Source organism: Eublepharis macularius, chromosome 5 (assembly GCF_028583425.1).
Source record: "Eublepharis macularius isolate TG4126 chromosome 5, MPM_Emac_v1.0, whole genome shotgun sequence".
NCBI lineage: Eukaryota > Metazoa > Chordata > Lepidosauria > Squamata > Eublepharidae > Eublepharis > Eublepharis macularius.
This window is the reverse complement of record NC_072794.1, coordinates 106,780,333-106,790,396: the sequence shown is the minus strand read 5'-3', so window position 1 is coordinate 106,790,396 and position 10,064 is coordinate 106,780,333.

Genomic DNA, 10,064 nt, shown 5'->3' with positions numbered 1-10,064 from the left:
CACTTTTTCTACAAAATGACCCCTGTCTACACATAAGTAACTAGCGCATTGCGGTGTTAATGATGGAGATCTCTAAATCATATTGAACCATGCTATACACTCCCTGCTGTGACAGTGGGTCAGTAATATCAAACCATATCATGGTGGAGCTATGGGGGTATGCATGGTGTGGTCTAGTAGCACCCAAGAATGTCCCCTACATACATTTTAGGCAGCCTGGGAAGTCTCAGATATTGCTAAATTTCTCTACTAATGCTCAGAGGTCCACAGCACAGATGACATCACCAGACCCAGATCATGCTGGAAGCCTTATCTTACATGCCTGCAATTTCCAGACCAGATCCAGAATCCACTAAAAACTGTCAAGCCCTTTCCTGTAATCAGTCTACCTCATCCAGAATTCAGGGATCTATGCTTGAAATCTGGCAGGGTAGAATTTGGCAGGAGTCATATTTTTGTAGTAGAAAAACAGGCTCAAAACTTTGGCTACACTAGCATATCTATTTTACATAATCCAAAGCACAATGCTCTTTTTGCAATTTCTGATCCCAGGTTACTAGCAGATATGAGGGAGAACAGAAAACATGAAATGCTCTATAAAACTCCTAAGTATGTGTATTGCAAAGTAAGAATTCTCTAAGTCTCAAGGGCTTCATTTCTGCCTGCTACTTCCATCTACCCTATAAAAGCCTTGTAAATCCATGTATGTTCAACTGAAAGGAGATAAAGTGAGATCATTAACCCTAGTGAGCCTATCCTGGATTTAATTCGCTTTCAAGATCCCAGCTACAAACTGATCATTTAACTCAGAAAAGTGAGGGGATTTTGAGTCATTTTGTAAGGTTTTGTGTTTGTACATGAGGCACTGAGCGTGTGAATCTGCACCATCAGCATTCATAGGAATCCAGCTTTGTCCCTTTTCTAATAATTCCTAGCACAGAGTTTGCCTTTTTCACTGCTGCAGCACATTGGGTTGACACTTTCATTGAACTATCCACTATGACCACAAGTTCCCCTTCCCTCTCAGTCTCAGCAAGTTCAGACCTCATTAGCATATATTTGAAGTTGGGATTTTTTTGTTCCAGCATGCATCACCTTACAGTTACCTACACTGAATTTAGGTTGCCATACCCACTCACTCAATGTGTGGAGATCCTCCTAGAACGTTTCACAGTCAACTTGGGTCTAGTTTTCTGTAATCTGCATATTTAACCTCTACATTGTTCACCAGTTCCAGAATAAATTAAATAGCACCATCTCCAATACTAATCTTTGTTGGACCCCACAAGAACTGTCCCCCCAAACTGTCAGTTTATTCGTACTCTCTGCTTCAGAAGGTGCTCTGTAGCCTTCTGAAAGTCCAAGTAAATAATGTCTTCTGGTTAACCCTTGTCTACATGCTTGTTCACTTTGTCAACGAACTTCAAAAGACTGGTAAAGCTAGACTTGCCTTTGCAGAAACCATGCTGGTTTTCCCCCAGCAGACTTTGTGCCTAATAATGTTATCTTTGATTACAGTTTCTATTATTTTGCCTGGGTCAGATGTTAAGCTAACAGTCCTGTACTTCCCTGATTCCCCTCTGGATCCTTTTTAAAAACTGGTGTCACATTTGGTACTCTCCAGTCTTCTGATACAGTGGCTGATTTTAATGATAGGTTACATTATACGAGTTAGTAGATCAACAATCTCACATATGAGTTCCTTAAGAACTTCAAATATATGTCAAATTCTCTTTTTGCTTGTCTAATTATTATTACACTTATTTTGCCAGATCCTGTGCTTGCTTTGTTCACTTCATTGGGACAGACCTTCCACTTTTTAAAAGAAGACTTTTTGCTTTTTATGGCTTCTTTTACTTCGGTCATTAACTATGCAGGCATTCTCTTAAGGCCAAGCTACAAGTGACACCTGACACAGGTTGGACACTTGTCAGCTTCCCTCAAGTTTTGATGGGAAATGTAGGAATCCTGGTCTTGCAGCTTGGCTCTCTGACTGCTGTCCAATGGACTTTTCAACTGTCACTTGTCCAACATTCCACCAAGCTGCCTACATTTCCCATCAAAACTTGAGGGAAGCTGACAAGTGTCCAACCTGTGTCATGCGTCACTTGTAGTTTGGCCCTTAGACTTGGCAGGGCCTTTCCTAACCTGGGTTTCTATTAGTGTGGTTTTAAATAGCTTCCTTTAAGGATCTGACTCTCTTGTGCTTCCCTTTCAGCTTTCTGTTAACTATTCTCCTAATTTTTGTAAAGTAAAGTAATCCTAGCCCCTGGAACTCCATGGGTTGGAGGGGGTGAGCCAGCCTGAGCTTAAGAAGGAAAAAGAGATACTTTCCCCTTCAGACAGGGATTTTGGTGGCTGTGAATAACAGTATACATTTACACAATCTTTTATTTGGCGTTTAATTAGGATTTGGGGTTAGGTTATGGAAGGAAACTTCTTTTTAGTAAAATAAACAAGCACTCTGTGAAGGGGCCATCAAATCTAGCTTTCTGTTTACAGGTTCTATGACAAGGATCTCTGAGAGGTAAAGGAGCAGCCTGGAAACTGAGTAACAGTGCAATCCTAAGAAGAGTTACTCCAGTCAATGGGCTTAGACTGGAGTAACTCTGCTTAGGATTGCACCATAAAAAACCACGTATGCCACTCTGAGCTCTTGGGAAGAAGGATGAGATAAAATACATTATTTTGAAAGCTATTGTTTTGTATGTTTATCCAAATTAATTGGTCAAAGCTGTTGATCAAAGCTATGTGCCCCTGGGTGAGAGAGAGATCCTGGATTTTATGGGTTGTTCCTATAATGCCTGTTGCTAGCCAAAAAATAGTAGCCCTCATGTTGGTATAATTCCAGAGGCTGCTTCAATCATTACAGCATACACAAAAAGAACAAGTAGCCACACTTGCAGAAATCAAAATAGAAATGACTGCCATATTTTCACAATTGCTCTATATTTAGAAAAGGCACTAAACGGTTTTATTAATGCAAGTACTTGGCTCAGTGTTTGACATGGGGGCCATGCTCAGTTAATCAAGCCCAATATTTTTAATCAAGTCAATAAATCAATTAATGTTGTGGCCCTGATATACATAATATATATTTCCCTGAAGACAATGGGATATACATGCACGTAAAAATATGAGATTTAGGGCCTGTAGGATCATGATGAGTTGGTGCTGTCCTTTCTCAAAGAGATATGACTGGTGCCTGCAGCACTCCATGATATAATAAATGGATCTCAAGTTTGCTAAGGAAGTGTGTTTTCTAATATTGGGACTTGTCTTATTGCTGCTGTGCAATAAGGCCTTATGTAATTTCAGTTTTCAACCCACAAATAATGTCTTGAGGCAAGAGAAAAACATAGACCTGTTTTCTAAAATGAGTTTATTTATCAGGGTTGAGCAAATGTGGGTTCTTGGATGTATGACTTCCTCAGGGAAGCAGGGGCAGGGGGATACCTGGAAGATGTTTTTCTACATACCCAATTTTTTAAAACCAGGGCCGTTTCCAGACGGCCCCCCGCCTCGCGAAACGTCGCGCGTCGTCACGCGTCGTTGCGCAGAAAACGTGAAATATCGCGTTTTCTCGCGCGAGTTTTGCGCGACGTCGCGCAAAACTCGTGCGAGAAAACGCGATATTTCGCGTTTTCTGCGCAACGACGCGCAACGACACGCGACGTTTCGTGAGGCGGGGGGCCGTCTGGAAACGGCCCTGCAGTTGAGGTCACACACACATCCTTGATCCCTATTGTCTCCAAACTAGATCAAGTGAAGAGACCGCTAATAACATCTCAAACAGACAATACTACCAACATCTTTTACAGGTCCATGAAGATTTGTTTGTTTGTTTGTTTGTTTGTTTGTTTGTTTGTTTGTTTGTTTGTTTGTTTGTTTGTTTGTTTGTTTAGCTTCTATCCTGCCCTCCCCACAAGCAGACTCGGGGTGAGTTACAACAGTAAAACATAGGTTACCTTTTAAAACATCAATATAACCCAAAAAATCCCATTGACATCACCCCCAGACAGCAGCCTTTCAACCTAACTCCCACCAGTAAAACACGGAGAGGTGGCTAAAAGAGGGGAACAGGCCTTTCCAATCAGGCTATAACTCATATGGGGGCCAAATGATCAACTGTAACTCATGTGTGGGGGGAGAGATGGGCCGATTCCAGATGACTAACCTGAAGGCGCTGCATGCCGCCCTGTTCCAGATCGCGACGGGGAAAACGCAAAATATCACGTTTTCTCGCACGAGTTTGGCGCGACGTCGCCAAACTCGCGCAAGAAAACACGATATTTCGCGTTTTCCCTGTCGCGATCCGGAACAGGGTAGCATGCAGCGCCTTCAGGTTAGTTGTCTGGAATCGGCCATGGTCACAGGGCCCTCCTGCCAGGAGGCTGGTTGAGAAGCTTCTAGGTGACTACTGATCTGGCCTCAACCATATGCCTGGCAGAACATCTCAGTCTGGCAGGCCCACCGGAACAATACAAGATCCTGGTAGGCCTGTGTATCCTCTGTTAGAGAGTTCCACCAGGTCAGAGCCAGGACCAAGAAGGCCCTGGCTCTGGTCAAGGCCAGTCTCACCTCCCTGGGGCCCAGGATTACCAGCAGATGTTTATTGCCTGATCTCAGCGCTCTCTGGGGCACATATGGTGAGAGGCATTCTCGCAAGTATGCCGGTCTCTGTTTGCTAAGGGCTTTAAAGGTCAACACCAACACCTTGAATTTTATCCAGAAATCCACAGGGAGCCAGTGCAGCTGCTGCAAGATGGGAGTAATATGCATCCTATATAGAGCTGACTTGACAACACATAACACACACATGTATGGAGCATCAGTAAGGATGTGCATTATAAATGGAAACATGAACAAACACCATAACTATCAAGAAGGTTGATTAGCAGAAAGAATGTTCCAAAACTTCGAAAGAAAGGGAGTCATGTCATCTTATTCTGTTCCTTATTCTTATGGGCAAGCAATTTGTTCTATCTTGGCCTTATTTCACAATCTGTGGAACAAGGATAAGTAACTGGCTTTTGTCAAATCCAAAATCGATTGTAATGAAGAAGTGACACAAGTGTTACATGTAAGCCGTATCTGCACTACAGACATAAAATAGCTTAACAGTCATTCCCTGAGGAGAGACAGTCTCCAGGCACCCCCAACGGCATATTTAGATGTTATGATGGATGTGTAGTTGCCATCAATCTGTATTCCACCCCCCATCTCTCTTCTAACATCTAGTAAAATTGATGTATATCATCAAACATTTCTCTGTTCCCTGCAAATGGTAGCCAATAAATTGAGACAGGAAACCCTAAGCATTACGAAACCATGTCTTAAGTTTCTTTTACTAGAAGTTACCAGGGAGACTCAGACCCAGGGAGGGGCCATGGCTCAGTGGTAAAGCTTCTGCTTTGCATAGAGATGGTCCCCAGTTCAATCCCATCATCTCCAGTTAAAAAGATCAGGTAGTAGGTGATGCAAAAGACCTCTGCCTGAGAGCTGTGGCCTAGATAGACTGAGCTAGACAAACAAACCACTGGCAGTTTCATATGTTCCTGAGACATGTGAGGATGTCAGCAGCAGTAGCTAAATTTTTCTCATGCCTTGTTAGGATGTGTTTGTTTGCATTATTAAAGGTGTTTCTCGCAGCTGTTGAATATAGTTATCAGCCAGCAGCTGGCACACTGTGGGAAACGAGGGCAGTGACATGGGGGTGCTGTTGTAATGACAGTGTGACATCATTTCTGGGGTGAACCTGGAAGTAATATCATGCAGAACTAGTTTTACCATAGACTTTCTGCTAAATCCTAGAGTAGTATAACATCACTTCCAAGTTCGCCCCAGAAATGACATCATGCCATCATGACAGCAATTTTTTCCTTATTTTTCCTTGGTCAGCTCACCAAGCAGTGGCAGGAGCTGGGGGCTGCTAGTGGGAGATCTCCTACTATAGTAGGAGGTCTGGAAACCCTACTGCTAACCCCTTGCTCTGTCTTACCCATGCCACTGCCTCCAATTGTTAAAAGAAAAATCTCCATTTGAAAACTTTGAACTGAGACTTACTACTTAGATATCTATGTGTGCCTTTGATATCTGCCCATGAATCCAGCTAACCTTTCAACCAGTTCTTACAACCATTTCATGAACAGCTGCTGCTGCTGATGTATTTAATGTTTATAATTTGATGAATGCATCCAACTGTGCAGGTGCAAAGAGGGAATAAACTGCCAGTAATCCCATGCTTGACATGTAGGTCACTTTAATTACCAGAGGATATATGTCTTTTCTTCAGTAAATGAGAAGATTTATTCAAATTTGTTACAGGCCATGTTGTTGTTGTTGTTGGCCTGATGCTCAAGATAAATCACAACATGTGTAATAACATGCAATTGAGAAAGATACCTTCATGTAGTGATTACATTGCTGTTAAAGGTCTCAGTATGCCTAGTGGCAATCTGCTTCCCAGAAGCACCTCACCAGCAATGTTTCACCCAAACACTAGGGCTGCTCAAACACCCACTGGCTTAGGTCACTCATGAGCAAGGAGTAGACCCTTTGACAGGTGGTTCAACTTGCATTGCACTATACCATGCCACATGCAAGAAGTGGCTCATTCAATAGCATCAGGCCTTTTGGCATTATAATCAGCAAATGGGGGCAAGGGGTGTTAAGCTAGGCTAACCCCCTTATTTGGCAGAAAGAAGGCGGGTTGCTCAGGTTAGGTAGGGATAGTTGGCAAACTCCTGGAGGCATCACGGTAAAGGGGGAGGGGGGTGTTTAGAACAGGCCATCACATTGCTTTGTAGCTGGGTGGTGCTGTGAAAGGGCATCCTGGGCTACTGAGTGGCATCTTACGAATCTGTGAGTGAGATTTGCAGCCCACTAGGGGAGGCAGATGGAGCTTGTACCCTCTGCATATAATTGTACAAAGCCAAATTTAGAGCCAGGGTAGACCTGCCAGAAGGCATCCGCAGTGGATGCTTAGTGCCCTCAAAATGGTCTGCTTATTTAAAATAAACAGTGACATAGATCAGATATTTAAATAATCAATATGTTTAAATTAATGAAATAAATAAACTAGTTGAACCCTTGCATATTTGTCTTATGTCCTTATAGGCTCATGTCATTATTTGATGGGTGTCAGGGCAAAGGACCGTAAGCACTCTCTGGTATCCATCTCTTGCCACTCTCTTCCATGCCTGTGTTATCTTCCATACCATTAATTATAATCCTTCCCTATGTCTGCATGAGAGTTGCATGAGAGATTTGGAATTTGATTCTTTTGCTCTTTTCTCTCCCTCACCCCCCATCTTGTTTGCTCTTTTTTTTCAGGCATTGCTGTGATGGGGAAAGGATCCAGTTCTTCTAAATCAGACTCTTCTAATCTGTAGCATATGTCAGGTTTTGTTGCCCTGATCTGTTAATTCCATAAGCTCTAGTACGTTTTCCCTCCCTTCTATCATGATGAGGGAATGGCAAAAGTCAATGTCATTCAGAGGGAGCAACTAGATTGTCCCAAAAGCTGTGTGTGCGCTCTAAACATGAGTGGAGGGAGGTTTTAGCTAAAGTTGCCAGGAAGGAACAGAAGGCCAAGGAGTAGAAAGAATATATTTATCACCTGATGAGCTGATATTTTAGCCATAGTCTGAAAGGACAAAAAATTAGGGCATCCCCAATAAAACAGAAAACCATCAGGCCACTCAAACATTTGAAATTTGTCTTGAGCATTTTGATGAGTAGTTTTCATCTGCACAGGACCAGATAGTAGTAACACATAATTATAATCAATATGGCTAATTCTCAACATGGCCAAATCTGTGGATACTTAAATTCAGAGATTGGAGCCATGATCAGACAAGACAGATCTTTCTATAAACCTGAAAAATGCCTCAGTTCACAGAAAAATAAAAAGGGATTTAAAAAAATAATAGAAGCTACACTTGTAGCTTTAAGAAAGGCATACCCTCAGTGGCTGTTGCTAGGCAACCACAATACTAATGCCAGTCTCCAGTAGCATCTACCAGGCAACTTGCTCCCATCCAATTTGTGTGACTCACTCAGGACTGGCTGCTTACTGCAGCTGTTCAGCAGCAGCTATTCTACAAAAGCCAGCATGGTATAGTGGTTAGATTTTGGGCCAATAACACATTCTCAGCCTAACCTATCTTACACGTTTTTTGTGTGGATACAATGGATGGGAAGAGAATGATGTAAGCTGTTTTAAGTTCCTATTCTAGAGAAAAGCAGGATATAAGTAAATAAATAATAAATATAGCTGAAGATGAGGGGCAGATAAAAGGTAGGAGAGAGGAGGAGAGAAGGAGCAGGGAAAATGAGAATATGGGGTTGTCAGGAGAAGGGGAAGAGAAAATAATGGGAGTGATATAGGGGAAAGTGAGTGCCCATGCAAGGCCTTGTAGGTTCCCTACTATGCAACTGGCCCCAACCCAGTGGCTGGCATCACACACCTGGGCCAGACTTTTCCTTAGGAGATGCTGTAAGGGGGAGAGAAGGAGGGAAATCTGAAGATGGGAAGGGCAGATTAAAGTACTTTAGCTGATAGGTGGGAAGGGGAGAAAGAAACAGGAAAAGAGGAGAGAGTCTTGGGGCTTTCAGAAAAGGGAAAAAGGAAATAATGAGGAAGAGTTTCTGGTGGGCAGTCATGTTGGTCTGCAGAAGAACAGCAAAATTTGAGTCCTGTAGCACCTTAAAGGCCAACAAGATTTTCGGGTATAAGTTTTCAAGAGTCAAGCTCCCTTCTTCAGATACAAGTAGGAACAGAAATCCCTGAGCCCTTACATTCCAGCAAGAAGGTGGAAAGGGTGTTGCAAAGAAGGGAGTCAGGGTGCAAAGGTACAATGCAGCTGGCTTATTGCAGGGGAGAAATGCTTAGTAGGAGAAAATGCAGAAAATTACCATCTGTAGTGAGGTAAGTATCCTATGTCCCTATTCAGCCCCAAGGGGGTTCATTGTTCTGAAGGTGTGAATGAACTTCAAGTTCAGTGGGGGTGAGGAAAATGAGATGCTCCCTTAAGACATTGTGGGTCCCATGCTTGTATATCCTGTTATTGTAACTAGATACTGATTATAACAATTGGTGATTCAAGAACTAGGATATCAGAAAGCAACATATTATCTGCACCTAACGTGAACATTGTGAAAGTTGGATAGTGAAGAAAGCTGACAGGAAGATAATTGAGTCATTTGAAATACGAAGAGAGTTTGGTGGATATCATGGACGGCCAAAAAGACAAATAAGTGGGTTCTAGATCAAATCATGAATTTTCCCTAGAAGCTAAAATGACAAAACTAAGGCTATTGTATTTTGGTCACATCATGAGAAGACAAGATTCTCTGGAAAAGTCAATAATGCTAGGAAAAGTGGAAGGCAGTACGACAAGAAGAAGACCTAAAACGAGATGTCTTGACTCAATAAAAGAAGCCACACCCTCCAGTTTGCAGGATCTGAGCAAGTCTGTTAATGATAGGACATTTTGGAGGTCTTTCCTTTATAGGGTCACCATAAGTAGGAGGCAACAGCACATAACCCACACACACAAAGTGAACATAGGAAGCTGCATTATACAAGAGTCAGACCAACAATCTGAGTAGGCCACATGATGGAAAGTGCTGTCAAGTTGCAGATGATTTATAGTGATCCCATAGAATTTTCTAGACAAGAGATGAGCAGAGGTGGTTTGTCATTGCCTGCCTCTGCACAGTGACCCTGGACTAGCTTGAGGGCCTCTCATCCAAGTACTAATCAGGGCCAACCTTGATTTGCTTCCACAATCTGATGAGATCAAGCTAGCGTGGGCCATCCAGGTCAGGGCAAGTTGCCCATAGAGGAGTACATTTGTTGTTTTTATTTTCATTTTGAATTCTTTATTCCTGTCCATTACTTTTGTTATTTATTATCAACACACTTGTTATCACTTATGCTTTGATTTAATTATGTCAGTGGAAGATGCTTTTCCCAATATTGCTTTACTAGCAGCAGAACCCATTGTGAAAAAATATAACTAGCCCTAGCAGCAGGGGCCAGGCCACTGTGGACCACT